We start from the raw sequence: 16,710 nt of genomic DNA on the forward strand, positions 1-16,710 counted from the left end.
AGCCTGGCAGGAACATCTCCCTGAGCTGGTTTTGGCCTATAACAGCCATGTCCATTCGCCAACAGGTTACGCTCCTTTTTATCTCAGGTTTGGGAGGGATCCCAGGTTGCCATTGGATATTCTGCACTGAGAGGGTCCTGAGGAGGATGTGGTGATCAATTTGGATGACTGGGTCAAAGGTCACCATGACAGGCTGAAGATAGCTTGTGAAGTTGCTCTCAGTACAACTAAAGACACAGCCCAAAGTAGGAAAAGGACTTATGATCGCAAGTCCAGTGGGGCTTTCATCAGGCCCGGTTACCATGTACTAGTTCGTAACCATAGACACCGGGGGCGTAATAAAATACAGGACAAGTGGGAATCAAATCCCCACATTGTAGTCGCTCACAACAATCCCGAGCTACCAGTTTACACCATCCGGCCTGAACGAGGAGGTCCTGAGAGAGTAGTACACAGGGACCAGTTGAAACATTGCACTCTTAGTCCAGACAGGGACCATAGGAGGTGTAGATCAGTACACCCTGAGGAGGCTGAAACCAGTTGGGAAATGGTTCTAGTCCCACAAATCGAATACAGAGGGGGACAGAGTGGGGGCAAACCCAAACCCTAACGAGAATGGCCAGATCCCTCAAACTGACCCAGTATTACCCGAGGATAGGGAAACAGAAAATATGGGTAACGAACCACCAGTCTTCAGAAGGTCCCAGAGGGCTAATAAAGGTGTGCTTCCTGTTAGACTTAGAGATAATTATGTTATTGGTTCTATGTAGTGTTTTAATGAATATTGTTATGTACAGTATTAAGAAGTAGATGTGGAGTGTTAACTATGTTAAATGTTCTTTTGATAATTGTTAATGGGTTTTTAATATAATACGATGGGGATTTATGTTGTTTTTATGGGGCCCGGATGTACTGGTGTAAATATTGTGGCTGTGGCAGAATTTTAGTAGGGGGGAATGTAAGGGGACTGTTGCCCCCTTACTAACATTCAGTGGGGGTGTTTTGGTTGCTAGCTCCCAGCACTAAAAGGGGAGGGATCGATGGCAAATCAGGACCCTGAGACTGACAGTCCCCAGGAACAATGGCAAGAGGCCAATGGGGAATCGTTGTCTGTCTGTATTTTGGTGTCCCCTGAGGGTGAGTGCCCTGCACTGCTGTCCCGGATACCTGGGTCCCAGTCTCTGTACAGCATTTGCCTTGCACCATCCATAATGCCTCTTCTGTCTGACAACCTGACACCAATTTTAAAAAGCAGGACCCAATTTTATCCTCCTGCCTTTCCATTCCCCTTCCCGCCACACATGAAGGAGCTGGGAGCTGGGTGTGATGAATGTGGGACTATTAGTCATGTTTTTATTATACCTGGTCATGCCTCAGTTTTCCCCTTGTGCTTTGCATTGCTGGGCATGGAGGTTAAAGGGTTAAAAAGCTGCTCTTGGGATAGAGGAGAAGCCATGAGGTGCTGGGACATGTCAGCATCTGGGGGTGGCATGAATGGGTCAGTGACCACTGGCTGAACCCGACCCAGATCACTGGAGGAGCTGGAAAGGCAATGGGTGTTCCACCCACTCACGATGGGAAATCCTGGCAGGCCATGCAGGATGGCTCAGCAGGAGGACAATGGCCCAGAGGTGCTGGGGAGAGAGCCGGCCTTTGCAGAGGCCTGGGGGCTCTCCCCTGGGACAGATAAAGAAACAAGGACGGGGAGAGAGAGCAGAACTGGGGTGCGCCCAGCTTGGCTGGCTTCTTGCACTAGTGGGGGCCAGATGGACTATGCCTAAACCTTGGCTTGTCCAGGCTAAGCCGAGGACGTCCCCAGTCTGGGTTCAGTCCAGGGAGCCAGTCAACCCGGCTCTCTTTGGAAAAGGCGGCTGGGTGTCACTGCCAATCCCGGCTGAAGTGCACGGGTCCCTGGGGAGCGTAGACACCTCCGAGCAGGAGTCTCTCTCAGGCAGAGCTCACGGTGTGATGCAGGGGGGCTGGAGTCCAGGGGCTCAGTCTCGGAGGCAGTGAGACCCCAGGGCCCATTCTGAAGGCAGTGTGGCACCCTTGGGGGACCGGCACAGTGATAGGGATATGCCGAGCGGCGGTTGGAAAGCCGGGGCACAGCAGCGATCCTGTAGAGGCGTGACACCGGGTGGAGGGGAAACGCACAGGCCGGCCTGGAATAGCCCTGGCGGTGGAGGTGCCTCAGAGGGGGACGCGGAGCCCCTGGGAGAAGGAAACATGGCAACAGAAGTGAGTACTGGGCTCCAGATGTGCATGGCCAGCAGGGTGTGCAGGGCCCCAGATGTGCACAGCCCTAGGAGTCAATGGGTCAGACCCTGAGCAGGTGTGAATGGGTCGTAGCCCCACTAGGGTCGATGGGCCAGATCCCAGCTGGGGTCAGTGGGGCACAGCAGTGCAATAACCCACAGTGCGACTGTCAGCGGTTAGGGGTCTCCCCTCCCAAGCAGTGGGAGAACCCCACGGTGTTTGTTACACAGCCAGAGACAGACTCTGTTTAACAGGAGTTGCCCTGAATACAGGTACGGAAACACGGTGAAGGTGGGAAGGTTTCTGTCACGTCAATGCTGAGCTGTTTGTAGAGCTGGAGAGGTGATGGCCAGCGGGGACCATCAGACCATCTCCTCTCCTCATCCCCATACAGTGCGGGCTGGAGCGCCCAGCGCACGGGATCTGAATGACGTTCCCTGGGAATTGGCCATTCAGATCCCTTCGTTGGCTGGGCCAGTGTCAGGCACGGAGACGCTGCTGCCAAGGGCCAGGCTGGATTCTCCATCCCTGGTGACGTGTAACTCAAGCCAGGACGTTTCTCTAACAGCTCTGCTCTAGTTCGAGCCGGGATTAGCTCAGGGCTGTCCCAGGGCCGGGGCTACACAGGGGTCAGATGGGAGAAGCACCGTGGTCCCTTCCAGCCTTGCAATGGATGGATCTATCGAAGGAACGTGGCTCTCTTATTGCAGTGGGTCAGGGTGGAGGGCAGCTCTGGGAATCTTTCTCATGCCTCTGGCTCAGACAAATCTGCTCTTTAGCCAGACAGGGATCAGCACTGCCCTTGTTACCAGACAGAAAGAGCCAGACAGAGGGGAGTGTGGAGCCATACAGATCAATTCTATCTGTATCTGCTTTTCAGCTACTGGATTTGGGTGTCAGGGTATGGTGGGGACAACCCGTAACCAGAGACCTGCCCTGCCCCAGACAACACGGGTCAGCAGAGAACTCAGTGCTGGACACGTTGGTATCAGATCTGTACTGATTCCAGAGACAAGACAGGAAGTGGAATTTACAAGCAGTGTGGTGGAGGGGTTTGGGGAGGCCATGAGTCCTAGAACTTCTGACTGAGGTGTTGTGAGTTGGGGGGCAGCTGTGGGGCCTAGTAGCAGAACCACAGGCCTGCACGTCAAGATGCCTGGGTTCTGTTCCCAGCTCTGCTGCTGGGTGACCTTGGACAAGTCATGGCCCCTCTCCATGCCTCAGTTTCCCCATCTGGGGCTAATGATCCCAGCCGCCTTTGTAAAGTGCTTGGAGATCTGCTGCTAGGAAGAGACGGGGCCCAGCTCCACAAAGATATTCACCCTCCTGCTGATTTCCAGTGGGAGTTTTGTGCCTAAACACTTCTGAAGATCTGGGCCTAGATGTTCGTATTTAGCACCAATTTTGTTAATGGCTCAACCCAGCACCTGCATCCTGCCCACTGCCCCATTATCCTAACCGAGCCCTGGGTCACTCGCACACACAAAGTCCAACCTACAGCCCAGTGATGGAAAAGGCAGCGTGAATTGTTCAAACAAGACTGGTTTTATTCAAAAATGGCCTTTTTTCCCCTCAAACAAGCGTCCGTTTTCAATATTTTCCAAATATTTGGAAATACACAATTCTTCATTTTGCCCAAAGTCTCTCAGTGATGCTTTCCAGGTTCCCAGGAATTTGGTTTTCCCAACCTCCAGTCAGTATCATGTAATATAAAATAAAGAGTTAAATATTTGTGGGGTGAGGAGAAGAAAAAAGAAAAGGAAATACTGAAAATAAATAAAAGTCAGGTCCAGCTCAAAATGTGCAAACAAAACCTTCGAAATTTCAAATTTTTTCACACAATCGTTTCAATCTTCTTTTGTCATGTGCTGTTTAATTCGACTAGCCAGGCTTTGTGGTGATAGATTGGCCACCTACGCCACATGGCCCCATCCCTGCTCTCTGGTTGGATGAAAGAATGTTTTTAAGCCAGCCAATGACACACTGCAGCTAGGAATTTTGATGATGGAAAACTCCTGAAGAATGGATTAAGTGTAAAAATGATCAGTATTTGTAGAGGGTCCATAAAATTCAACAGAAAAAATTCTACCCTTGCTCCAGAATCCACTGAGATGAAGTAAAACCCTGTACACATGGGGGGATTCTAACAACTCAGGAGGAAAGGTTTTCATCAAATATTGTTCTGGGAGTAATGGGGCATTCAGATCAGACAGACACAACACAAACAGAGAGACCCGGGAACAGAAGCAAGTCAGACGCAAAGTAATAAGCCAGGCAGAAACAACCTGGAAGCACGGGAATGTGGCCTTGAGAGACAGCTAAGAGAAGAAGCTTTTTGGGCTGAGAGACTGCTGGAGATGCAGGCTTGGGACAGCGAACAGAGCTGCTGTCTGCTGCTGTTTGGTTCCAACTGTGTTCGGGTAAAGAGGACTTTGGATATTCCTTGCAAATAAATAGATCACAGCAAAGGAAATACCAGACTCCATCATCAATTTCTGCTTCCAACCAGAACACTCGCAGGGTTCCAAACATTGATTAGCCATTTAGGGAGACAATATAACAAAGTTTCAAACATCAATGGGGTAATTTCTCGCCGCAAAAGGATTTCAGGACTGAGCCATACGTAGCATTTCTCTACCACTCAAAAAAAATACTCTCATCTAAAGAATCTCAGGGTTCCACACAGGCATGGATTCCTGTTTGGCAACATTGGCCCTTTACAGGGGAGCGTCTCCTTTAACTCAGCTTCTGCAGAGTTTCCTTGATCCAGGGGATGAATTTGGAGATTCTCGTGTATATGCTGGGGGGTCGCCCATCTGGATTTCCATTGGAGACAATGCCCTGGACCACCCCGTTGCACACCAGGGGCCCGCCGGAATCGCCCTGTCAATAAGGAGAATAACTTCAGTGACTGACATTACCCAGCCCGTCCTGTCCTGCAGAGATCTCAGATTGCATGTGGGACAGGTGCTCTCTGCAGCTGAAGGTCCAGCCCTTGCCGCTATGGGTCGGCAGAGAGAGAAATCTAGAGCTGGGCAGAATGATGTCACCATGGAAAAGGCAGTTCCTACAATATTGAAATTACTTTCACCCCTGCCTGGAAAGAAACGTTTCAATCTGTTCACATCTCAGCATGTTTCATTTTTGTTTAAAATGTTGCAATGAAACATTTCGACATTTCTGAGTCAAACCTGCTTTTGGAATTTCTGTTCTGCCAGAAATGTTGAAATCACAACTTTTCTTCAAAAACAAAGATTGGAATGTTGCTATTTCCTGTGAGATGGTGACACTGATTCTCCCTCAGCTCCAATGCCATCCCGGCCCTCTGGACTTCAGTGGCAAAGCTCCCATCCATGTCTATGGGGCTAGGATTTCACCCAGGGTCCTGGCTGTTGGGTAGCCTCAGGGCTGAGTTCACCAATAAACCCTCTAGTGAAGGTGAAGAGTAGAGACGGTTATAAAATGTGGTGGTGATGGGGGGGGGGTGTCCCCATTTTTTATTAACATTTTCCCTGGTACATTTTTAAAAAATCAAAGTCCCAAAATGTCTAGTCATGAGGCATCATGGGAGTTGTATTTCAGGGGCCTCATGCCATTATGGGAACACAGGATTGGAAGGGCCGTACTGGGTCATGGAATCCAGTTCCTGCTATCCCAGGCAGCCCTATTGTATCATAGCATCCATAAACTTATCAAGCTCTGTCTGTTTCCTTCTTAGGTTGTTCCCCCCCACCCCCGCAACTGCTTCCTTTGGACGTTGTTCCAGAACCTCCTCCCTTTGATGGTTAAAAACCTTCTCCTCACCTCCAGCTGCCATTGATCCCTGCCCCATTTATCCCCATTTGATTTGTCCTTTAGCTTCAACAGCTTGTCTCCCTTCCTGGTGTTCCCCCTCCCCCGATATATTTATAGAGCAATCAGATCCTCCTCAGCCTGTGTTTTAGGCTAACCTAGCCCAGTATTTTATTCCCCTCTTGTCAGACCGTCTCTCCATTTCCCTGATTATCCCACCAGCCCTTCTCGGCATCTGCTCTAGCCAGAATCCCTCTTTCTGGGACAGGGCTGCCCAGAACTCTGCCCTGGATTCCAGCTGAGCTCTGTCCAGTGCCTTCTCCTCTCACATTAAACCTTCCTTCTCTCTACTGGAGACACCTCGGCTGCTCCATCCCAGGATCGCATTGGCCTTTCTCCTGGTCATGGCCCACTGGTGGCCCATAGTCAACCTGGGATTGACAGACACACCCAGGTGTCCCTTCCCCTCTGTTGCTTCCAGATCATGACCACCCAGCTCAGAGCAGCAATTTTCTTGTCCCTATGTGCATGAGCCCATGTTAAATTTCAGCCCATTTCCACTAGCGCCTTGGATGAGGGCACTAACACTGGAGATACCTCTCTGGAGATGTCCTAGATATTGGTCTCCCTGGCTGGGCTGCACCTCCCATGATGCATGATGGGCTCCCCTCTTGGGGCAATGGAGCAAGGGAGGGGCATGGCCATACTGGTTTCCACCAGCTCCTTCCTCTGGAGCAGCTTGCTGTACCCCCAGTGGCTCCAGGCAGGGGGATATTTACCTGGAAGGCTGATTTATTGGCGTGAGGGCTGCCGGCACACAGCATGGTGATGGGGTTGTAATGCCGGTACCGTTCTCTGCACAGGCCATCCGACACCACCTACAGCTCCACCTCATGCAGCCGGCTGGTGGTGGTGTTCACTCTGGTCCGACCCCACCCGGCCACGCTGCACTCAGAGCCTGGGCTGACACTCTGATCAGCCTCTGGCAGGGGGAGAAGCCCCACCCACTCGGTCAGCTCCACATTGTGCCGCAGCTGCCATGGGGAGGAGAAAGAGAGAATGGACCCGGATCAGCACAGGTATCAGAGCTGGCAAGGGGCAGCACCACCTGGCCAGGGCATGGATGTGAATACAGGGAGTGAGTGTGAGGTCACTGGGGGTAGGGTGATGGGACGGGAGCGGTGCCTGCAGCAGTGTGAGGTCACAGGGGGTGGGGTGATAGGATGGGGGGGGTACCTGCAGCAGTGTGAGGTCACTGGGGGCAAGGTGATGGGATAGGGGCGGTACTTGCAGCAGTGTGAGGTCACAGGGGGCAGGAGGATGGGATGGGGCGGTGCCTGCAGCAGTGTGAGGTCACTGGGGGCGGGGTGATGGGATGGGGGCACTACCTGGAGCACTGTGAGGTCACTGGGGGTAGGGTTATGAGATGGGGGTGGTACCTGCAGCAGTGTGAGGTCACTCGGGGCAGGGTGATGGGATGGGGGCGGTGCCTGCAGCAGTGTGAGGTTACTGGGGGTAGGTGATGGGATGGGGGCGGTACCTGCAGCAGTGTGAGGTCACTGGGGGGTGATGGGATGGGGGAGGTACTTGAAGCAGTGTGAGGTCACTGGGGGCGGGGTGATGGGATGGGGGTGGTACCTGCAGCAGTGTGAGGTCACTGGGGCGGGGTGATGGAATGGGGTGGTACCTGCAGCAGTGTGAGGTCACGGGGGCAGGGGGATGGGATGGGGGCGGTGCCTGCAGCAGTGTGAGTTCACTGGGGGTGGGGTGATAGGATGGGGGCGGTACCTGCAGCAGTGTGAGGTCACTGGGGGAGGAGTGATGGGGTGGGGGCACTACCTGGAGCGGTGTGAGGTCACTGGGGGTGAGGTGATGTGATGGGGGCGGTACTTGCAGCAGTGTGAGGTCACTGGGGGCGGGGTGATGGGATGGGGGCAGTACCTGCAGCAGTGTGAGGTCACAGGGGGTGGGGTGATGGGATGGGGGTGGTACCTGCCGCAGTGTGAGGCCACAGGGGGCAGAGGGATGGGATGGGGGTGCTACCTGCAGCAGTGTGAGGTCACTGGGGGAGGAGTGATGGGGTGGGGGCACTACCTGGAGCGGTGTGAGGTCACTGGGGGCGAGGTGATGGGATGGGGGCGGTACTTGCATCAGTGTGAGGTAACTGGTGGTGGGGTGATGAAATGGGGTGGTACCTGCAGCAGTGTGAGGTCACGGGGGCAGGGAGATGGGATGGGGGCGGTGCCTGCAGCAGTGTGAGGTCACTGGGGGCGGGGTGATGGGATGGGGACGGTACCTGCAGCAGTGTGAGGTCACTGGGGGCAGGTGATGGGATGGGGGCAGTACCTTCAGCAGCATGATGTCATTGTCAAAGTTCTCATTGTTGAAGTCAGGGTGCTGGACCCAGCGACGGGCCCGGATCCGTTCCCAGTTCTGTCCCGGCTTCATGAAGTCTTGGACTCCCAGGTAGACAAAGATGTTGCTGGAAAAGCCAAGCGGAGAATATGGAACGTTAGTGCCCATTGGACAGTGGGGTCGGGCCGTCAAAGCCCCTCAGATAAGGACACCCTGCACCTGGCCTGTGCAAATTTCTATCTCTATTTGTGCGACTGAGTAACACAGAGACCCTCTTACGCACCTACATGTGGATGGACTTCCTCCTTCTCCATTCTGGCTGGCTAAAGAGACCCAAAAGACTGAGTAGTGGACTGTTCTCCTATGCAGGGTAACACATCGTGCAGTTCTTGTGTCCGTGGTTCAAAAAAGATGTTTATAAATTGGGGAGGGGTCAGAGAAGAGCCATGAGAAGGGTCAAAAGATTGGAAAACCCACCGTATACTGAGAAACTCAAGATCAATTGGTTTCTTATTCAGAGGGACTATAAAGGATTCTGTTTGTTCTTCTTTCTTAATTATTGTTTCTCAGTATGAATTATTAACAGGGTCTGTAACTAACCATTGGGAGAATTTACTAAAGTTCATCGTGGATTCTCCATCACTGATAATTTTCAAACAGGCACCCAGGGAAATTCGTAATTTTCACATCCCATAAACGCTTCTAGCATTTGGGGCAACATATTTCCAGCTCTGATCCCGCCCCAGGGTGGGGGACTAGCTGGCTTGGTGGATGGGGAATGGGACAGGGTCTTTCCCATCTAGGGGGACCGGCACTGATCCAGCCCCGTGGTGGGGGATTGTCTGGCTCAGGGGTGGGGGGTGGCGCGTTTCTTATCCCAGGTTGCAGTTACAATGAGCCGCCGTCACCACCACGTCCTCCCGAATTAGGAACCCGCCGCAGCTTCCCACTGACCCGATTTGCACGTAGGCCATGTAGGGTCTGGAGCCAAGTGGGGCTTCCTGGCCCCTGATGACCCGAGCTGGAGAGAGACAGGGAGGGGTTCAAAAGGGAGTCTGGAGAGTGGGACCAAGAACCCAGTGCAACCTAGACCCTAATCCCTCAGCCTCACCCCCTGCTGACCTGGATCAGCCCCTTGCCTCCCCCGCCACTCCCCCAGCCCAGCCTCTCCCTGGATCATCTCCCCAGCCTACTCTCTACCCAAACATATACATACTGTAATCCACATATTCCCATGTGGACCCACCCGTGCATCCATCCATCCATCCCTTATCCCATACCCAGCCATCCATTCATCTCCCTGTGGAGCCATCCCCTGGCCATCTCCCCACTCAGAGAGCTAGGCCAGAGATTCCCTAGCACTCCCCAGCCCCATTGTACCCTCTCTTGGCACCTGCCTGAGTCTGAAGGCTAATTCTAACCCCTGCCCCTGGCGTGGGCTGCGCTGCCCATGGGCACTGATCTCCCTGATCTCACCACTAGAACTGGGCAAAGTGTTCTAAGCAATTGGCAAATTCACTAAAAAATGCAACTTTGGTACATCAAAAGAACCTGTGAATTCTGGTGAATTCTGAGGATTTATTTTGGCTACAAAAAAGGGATTTTTTCTTCCGGAAAAAGTTGGCAACTTTAGTTCTGGGCACTGGGAAACAAAACAGATCACCTCTTTGTTTTGAAATGTTGTTTCATTGAGAAATGGACGGAATCATTTTTTAAAACAGTGGGGAAAAAAACCCCTAAAGCACCCTGAAATCAAATGAAAAAAACAGCCCCCAAATTTTGCTGGGATTGAAGTAAGCACCTGAAAGCAAATGAAAAAGAAAAAAACCATTTGGTTCTGGATCAACTTTTTCAGTGAGAAAAACCAAATAAAATCATTTTTTGGGTTGAACCCAATTTCTCCCCCGATTTTATATTTCAGCCCCTGAACCAAAAACTCAGCGAAATCAACCAGTTCCTCAGCTCTACTCACCGATGTGAAGCCTCGGGGGCAGGAGAAAGGCCTCGGCGAGAGGCAGGAAGGCCGTGGAGAGCAGGAGCAGCAGCATCCTTGGTACAAATCCGGGGGCTGGGACTGGTGGGTCTGTCTCAGCCCCGGGGTTTATATTGAGCGGGTAGTGGAGACGGGACCCTGGGAAGAGGTGACCCGGGAAGTGCAGGGTCATGTACCCAGTTATCAAGAAATTCCCCATCAGCGATGTGTCAGCGGTGGAGATTCCCCAAGAGGAAACGCCCACATTAGGGGCAGGGGGGTTTTCCTTCCTGCACTGGTGCCTTCCCTGCCATTAGCTGTGGTTGTGAATAACGGTGCCTCCTTCCTGCCCCTGGCTGGGACGGAGCCAGCGCTGAGGCCTCCCAGCTGCAGATGGCAGATTCCCCCCATGCTCTGTTCTGCCCCTGGATACCTGGATCCATAGATGTTGGTGCCTTCCTGAGTGACCCCAGTCGGAGAACCTCATCCAACTCCCCCGGACTGAGCCCAGTCACTGGTGTTTGATGAACACCTCTTCCAGCAAGGCTGCCAGGCTGGGCCTGATGCCACCTGGAGATGGAGGAACCCCCCTGCTCTGGGGAGCTGGTTCCAGTGGTGAATCTCCCTCCCTGTTGTGTACTGGGGCCTCCTTTCCCACTTGATTTGATCAGGCTCCAGCTTCCATGGTTAGATCTCACTCTATCTTTACCTGCTGGATTGAGGAGCCCCCAGCACCCGGCTTTGTCTCCCCACGAAGGTCCTTGTGCACTGAGTGCTGGCACCTTGCCACCGACTTGTGGAGAAGCCAAACAGAGCGAGCGCTTTCACTGTCTCCCTGCCAGGTGTTTTCGCCAGCCCTCCAATCATTTGCCTGGCCCCGTCCTGCCCTGTCTCCAGTTTGCCGCCAACCCTTTTAAAGTGCGCACCCCAGAACTGGGTGCAGGATCCCAGGATCCCCCGGGAAACACCCCTCCCTGCTCCTGCTCACCACGGCCCTGTTCACACGGCCAAGGAGGGCACTAGCCTCTTGTGCCACAGGGTCACACAAGGAGTTGGGGGGAGGGGTTATCGGGTGAAATATCGTTTGGTTGGAGAATTCTGCACTAGCTGGGATGGGAGAGAAGCTGCTTTAGGAAGGATTCTGGTTCTTTTGGGTTTGGGTGTGGGCACCCTGGAGCAGGGCCGGCTCCAGACCCCAGCGCGCCAAGCGCGCGCTTGGGGCGGCATTTTGCCAGCAGGGCGGCAGGCGGCTCTGGCGGACCTTCCGCAGTCATGCCTGCGGGAGGTCCACCAGAGCCACGGGACCGGCGACCGGCAGTGCGCCCCCTGTGGCGTGCCACCCTGCTTGGGGTGGCCAGATTCCTAGAGCCGCCCCTGCCCTGGAGACACCAAAGGCAGCATTAAAATCCCTCAGCAATCTCTGCCTCCAAGAGAAACCATGTGGTCAGATCTTAAATTATGCTGAGCCCCCAAAGGCGGACAGGGATCTCAGCAGCAGTCCACGTCAGGCTGCTTAAGAGGTATTTCGAAGACACAACAGATTTGCCAGAGATGATTACCATCTACTGGAGCTTGCAGCCCAGAATCTATCTATCTATCTATCTGAGCCATTAGTGGTTATCTTTGAGAACTCATGGATAAGGGGAAAGATCTCAGAAGACTGGAAAAGGGCAAAGATAGGACCTGTCTATAAAAAGGTGAATAAGGGCAACCCAGGGAATTATAGACCAGTCATTTATATTTTGGTACCTGGAAAGAGAATGGAGCAAATAATCCAACACTCAGGTCTCCATCCTTAGAGATTTAGAAGGCTCGACTTGACAAAGCGCTGGCAGGGATGATTTAGTTGGGTTTGGTCCCGCTTTGAGCAGGGGGTTGGGCTAGATGACCTCCTGAGGTCCCTTCCAACCCTGATATTCTATGATTCTATGATTGTAAGCACCTGAAAGAAAGGAATGTGTCCAGCTGAGGGCCCCGCACTTCAGGAAACGTGGAGAAATTGGAGGAAGTCCAAAGGAGAGCAACAAAAATGATTAAAGGACTAGAACACATGACCTCTGAAGAAAGATTCAAGCCTACAAATACCTAAAAGATTACTATGAATGGGAGGGTGATAAATTGTTCTCCTTTACCACCGAGGACAGGAAGCAATGGGCTTAAATTGAAGCAAGGGAGGTTTAGGTTGGACATTAGGAAAAAATTCCTGACTGTCCGAGTGGTTAAGCACTGGAATAAATTGCCTAGGGAGGTTGTGGAATCTCCATCTGTTAAGGCTGATTCCCCACTTAGGCACTTTGAGTGCAGAATTTGGGGACCCACGAGGATTTTTAAAATTAATACTGGCCACTCCAGGCTTGTATTAAACTCCCAAAGTTACAGCTTCTCTCTGACTTTAGATGGGTAGATGCTGCTATCACCCAAGTGCAAAAACCCCTTTGAGAACCCAGGAAGGGGCACTTGGGAATTCCTCCCTGTGGGGTACCCTCAAGCCCTTTCACCCCCAGCTGAGAAAGGAAACCAGCTGTTGCCACCAGCTAATTAAATAACGTGTTCACAAACCTCTTAGGACCCAAAATCCAATTCTGTTCTTAAAAAAGGTAAATGTTATTGAAAGCAAAAAGAAAGAAAATACATTTGAAAACTCAGGCTATTGCTAAATTTAAAAAAACCACTTACAAGAATTTAGCATCAAGAATAACTTTTTTGAGGTCCAGCTGAAAGGTTACAAGCAAAACAAAAGCATTTGGGGTTAGCACAGCAGAGTCCACAAGCCATAAAGAAAGAAAAAGAAATAAATCTGATCACGTCTTCCTAGACATTTCCTGATCTGCTTACATATCTGGGGGTTTCAAGTGAGTAGTTTCTAGGTATGATTCAGATGATTTTTCATACCTGGACTCAAGCTTTTTACAGTATAGTTCCAGCCTTGGTTCTGCTTCTCCCTCAGAACAACAGACAAAAGGGAATTTTCCCCCCCCCCAATTTTAAAAAAGTTCTAGCCTTCCCATTGGCTCTTTTGGTCAGGTGCCCACTCCCTTCCTTTTACCTATGCAGGGAGACTTTTTAACCCTTTACAGGTAAAGCATGTAGAGAACAACTACTAAGGGGGATTTTATAGCTGACTGGCTGGCAGGGTGTCCATAAAAGGAAGCTACCCACCCCCGTTCATTTATCACACCATCACTGGAGATGTTTAAGAGCAGGTTCAACAAACACCTATCAGGGATGGTCTATATAATACTTAGTCCTGCCATGAGTGCAGGGGACTGGAGTAGATGACCTCTCAAGGTCCCTTCCAGTCCTACATTTCTTTCTTTCTTTCTTCTGATTTTTGAATTGTTCAGATCTTATTTGTCTAGTTACATTTGTTTGTTGATGTTGATTTAATTCTAGGTAATTGTTTCAGGTTAGATTGGGCTTACTAAAGCAGGAGGGTGAGCCAATGTTGTGAGTGTCATCCCTACGGTGGCAAAGCCCATCCGTCCCGTCACCGTGACGTTGCGCCCCATAAGGCTTTATGGAGATATGCTTATAAATGTATATATGACATCACTGGAATATGTTTTATGCTACATGTGCCATGTAACATCTCTCTGCAAAGATTCTGATCTACTGAATATATTCATCCTATTTGTATGCATGGATCATTTTTGTATTTGAAGTTATGAATATGGGCTGTGCACTTCTTTAATTTTAGGTAGTCTTAGTAAGGCATTTGGTCAGTTTCTTTCAAGAGGAATGTGCAACTTAAGTGCCCAATCAAGAAGCACTTAAACTGACACTAGACCTTGACAGACGCCAATCCACACCTGAGCCGTCCTGGTCACATGGCTTGGCCTGTAAAGTTCTGAGTCACCCAGAGTCACATGTGACTTGCCCATGTGACTCCAAAACTCCATCTTGCAGCTGGGATTCTGCACAGGTGGAGGAAGGGGTTTAGACCCACAAGGAGAAATTATATAAACCTTTTGGAGACCCCTCTATTTTGGTCTTCAGCTGGCTCAAGAGAGAGCCTCTCCACCCCCAAGGATACCCGAAAGAAACTGGGACAAAGGACAGTAACCACAGGAGGTGTGAGCGATTGCTGGCTCAGCCTAGAAGGAGGCTAGTCTGTAAAAGAGGCTTATTGGAACATCTCTGAGAGTGAGATTTTATCTGTATTCAGCTCCTTACTGTATTAGGCATAGACTTTCGTGCTTTATTTTATTTTGCTTGGTAATTCACATTGTTCTGTGTGTTATCACTTGGAACCATTTAAATCCTACTTCTTGTATTTAATAAAATCACTTTTTACTTATTAATGAACCCAGAGTGTGTATTAATACCTGGGGGGGGGCAGCTGTGCATATCTTTCTATCAGTGTTATAGAGGGCGAACAATTGATGAGTTTACCCTGCATAAGCTTTATACAGGGTAAAACGGATTTATTTGGGGTTTGGACCCCATTGGGAGTTAGGCATCTGAGTGTTCGAGACAGGAACACTTCTTAAGCTGCTTTCAGGTAAGCCTCCAGTTTGTGGGACGTGGTTCAGACCTGGGTCTGTGTTTGTAGCCCGCAAGAATGTCTGGCACAACCAGGCAGGGTTCTGGAGTCCCAAGTTGGCAGAGAAGGCAGGGACAGAAGTAGTCTTGGCACATCAGTTGGCAGCCCAAAGGGGGTTTCTGTGATCCAACCCGTCACACATCCATCCATCCATCTGTCCCTTTACCTGTCTATCCATCTATCCATCTGTCAGGGTTCCCTCCCGACTCTGAACTCTGGGGTACAGATGTGGAGACTGCATGAAAGACCCCCTAAGCTTATTTTTTGCCAGCTTAGGTTAAAAACTTCCCCAAGGCACAAATTCCTTTTCTTGCCCTTGGTATCGCTGCCACCACCAAGTGATTTAAACAAACATTCAGGGAGGGCCACTTGGAGCCCTACCTCCCCCAAAATATCCCCCCCAAGACCCTTCACCACCTTTCCTGGGGAGGCTGGAGAATAATATCCTAACCAAATGGCTACAAAGTGAACACAGATCAACCCCCCTGGGTCTTTAGGACACTAACAATCAATCAGGTTCTTAAAAGAAGAATTTTATTTTTAAAAAAAGTAAAAGAATCACCTCTGTAAAATCAGGATGGAAGATAACTTTACAGGGTAACAAAGATTCAAAAACACAGAGGAACTCCCCCTAGGCTTCGTTTCAAAGTTACAAAAAACCAGGAATAAACCTCCTTCCAGCATAGGGAAAAATCACAAACTAACCCAAAAGATAACCTAACACACCTTGCCTGGATTTACTTACTTATTAGAGACTCGTTTCAGGATTGTTTGGAGGAGATGGATTTCTGCCTGGGGGCCCCCCTCAGTCCCAGGAGAGAACACACAAATAAAGAGCACAAACAAACTCACAAACAAACCCTTCCCGCCCCCTCCTCCCCGCAGATTTGAAAGTATCTTCTTTCTCCATTGGTCCTTTTGGTTAGGTGCCAACCAGGTTATTTGAGGTAATGGAGGAATTTTAGGCTACCCTTAGCTGTATGGTTATGACACCATCCCTGCCTATCCATCCATCCATCCTTGAATCCATCCCCACCTATCCAGCCAGCCAGCCATGCCAGCCATCTGTACATCCATCCCCACACACATCCATCCGTCCATCCCTCCCTGCACCTAAATTCATTCCAAGGCCTGGAGGGACAATGGTGATCAACTACTCTGACCTCCTGTGTAACACTGCCCAGAGAACAGCCCCACAATTATTCCCAGAATGAATCATTTAGAAAAAAACATCCAGTCTTCATATTAAAATTGTCAGCGATTAAGAATCGACCATGATTCTTGGCCAGTCATTCCAATGGTTAATTACCCTCACTGTTAAAAATTTACACCTTATTTCCAGTCTGAATTTGTCTAGCTTTAGCCTCCAGCCTTTGGATTGTGTTAGACCTTTCTCTGGAAGATTGAAGAGCCCATTATTAAATCTTTGTTCCCTGTGTAGTTACGTCTAGATTGCGATCATGTCACCCAATAGCTTTCTCTTTGTTAAGCTAAACAGACTGAGCTCTTTGAGTCTATCACTGTAAGGCAAGTTTTCTAATCCTTTGATCATTCTCATGGCTCTTCTCAGACCCTCCCCAATTTATCAAAATATTTCCTTAATTGTGGGCCCCAGATCTGGATACAGGATTCCAGCATCAGTTGCACCAGTGTCAAATCCAGAGGTAAAATAACCTCTATACTCCTACTTGAGATTCCTGTTTATGTGTCCCAGGATCGCATTAGACATTTTGCCCACAGCATCACACTGGGAGCTCATGTTCAGCTACTTATCCACCATGACCCCTAAATC

General features: G+C 50.5%; 1 pseudogene; it reads right to left on the reverse strand.

Moving 5' to 3' along the window:
• Positions 1 to 4,285: 4,285 nt before the first annotated feature.
• LOC123348962 lies at positions 4,286 to 10,451 on the reverse strand (annotated as a pseudogene).
• Between the last annotated feature and the right edge of the window lie 6,259 nt (positions 10,452 to 16,710).

Source organism: Mauremys mutica, chromosome 13 (assembly GCF_020497125.1).
Source record: "Mauremys mutica isolate MM-2020 ecotype Southern chromosome 13, ASM2049712v1, whole genome shotgun sequence".
Classification (NCBI taxonomy): Eukaryota; Metazoa; Chordata; order Testudines; family Geoemydidae; genus Mauremys; species Mauremys mutica.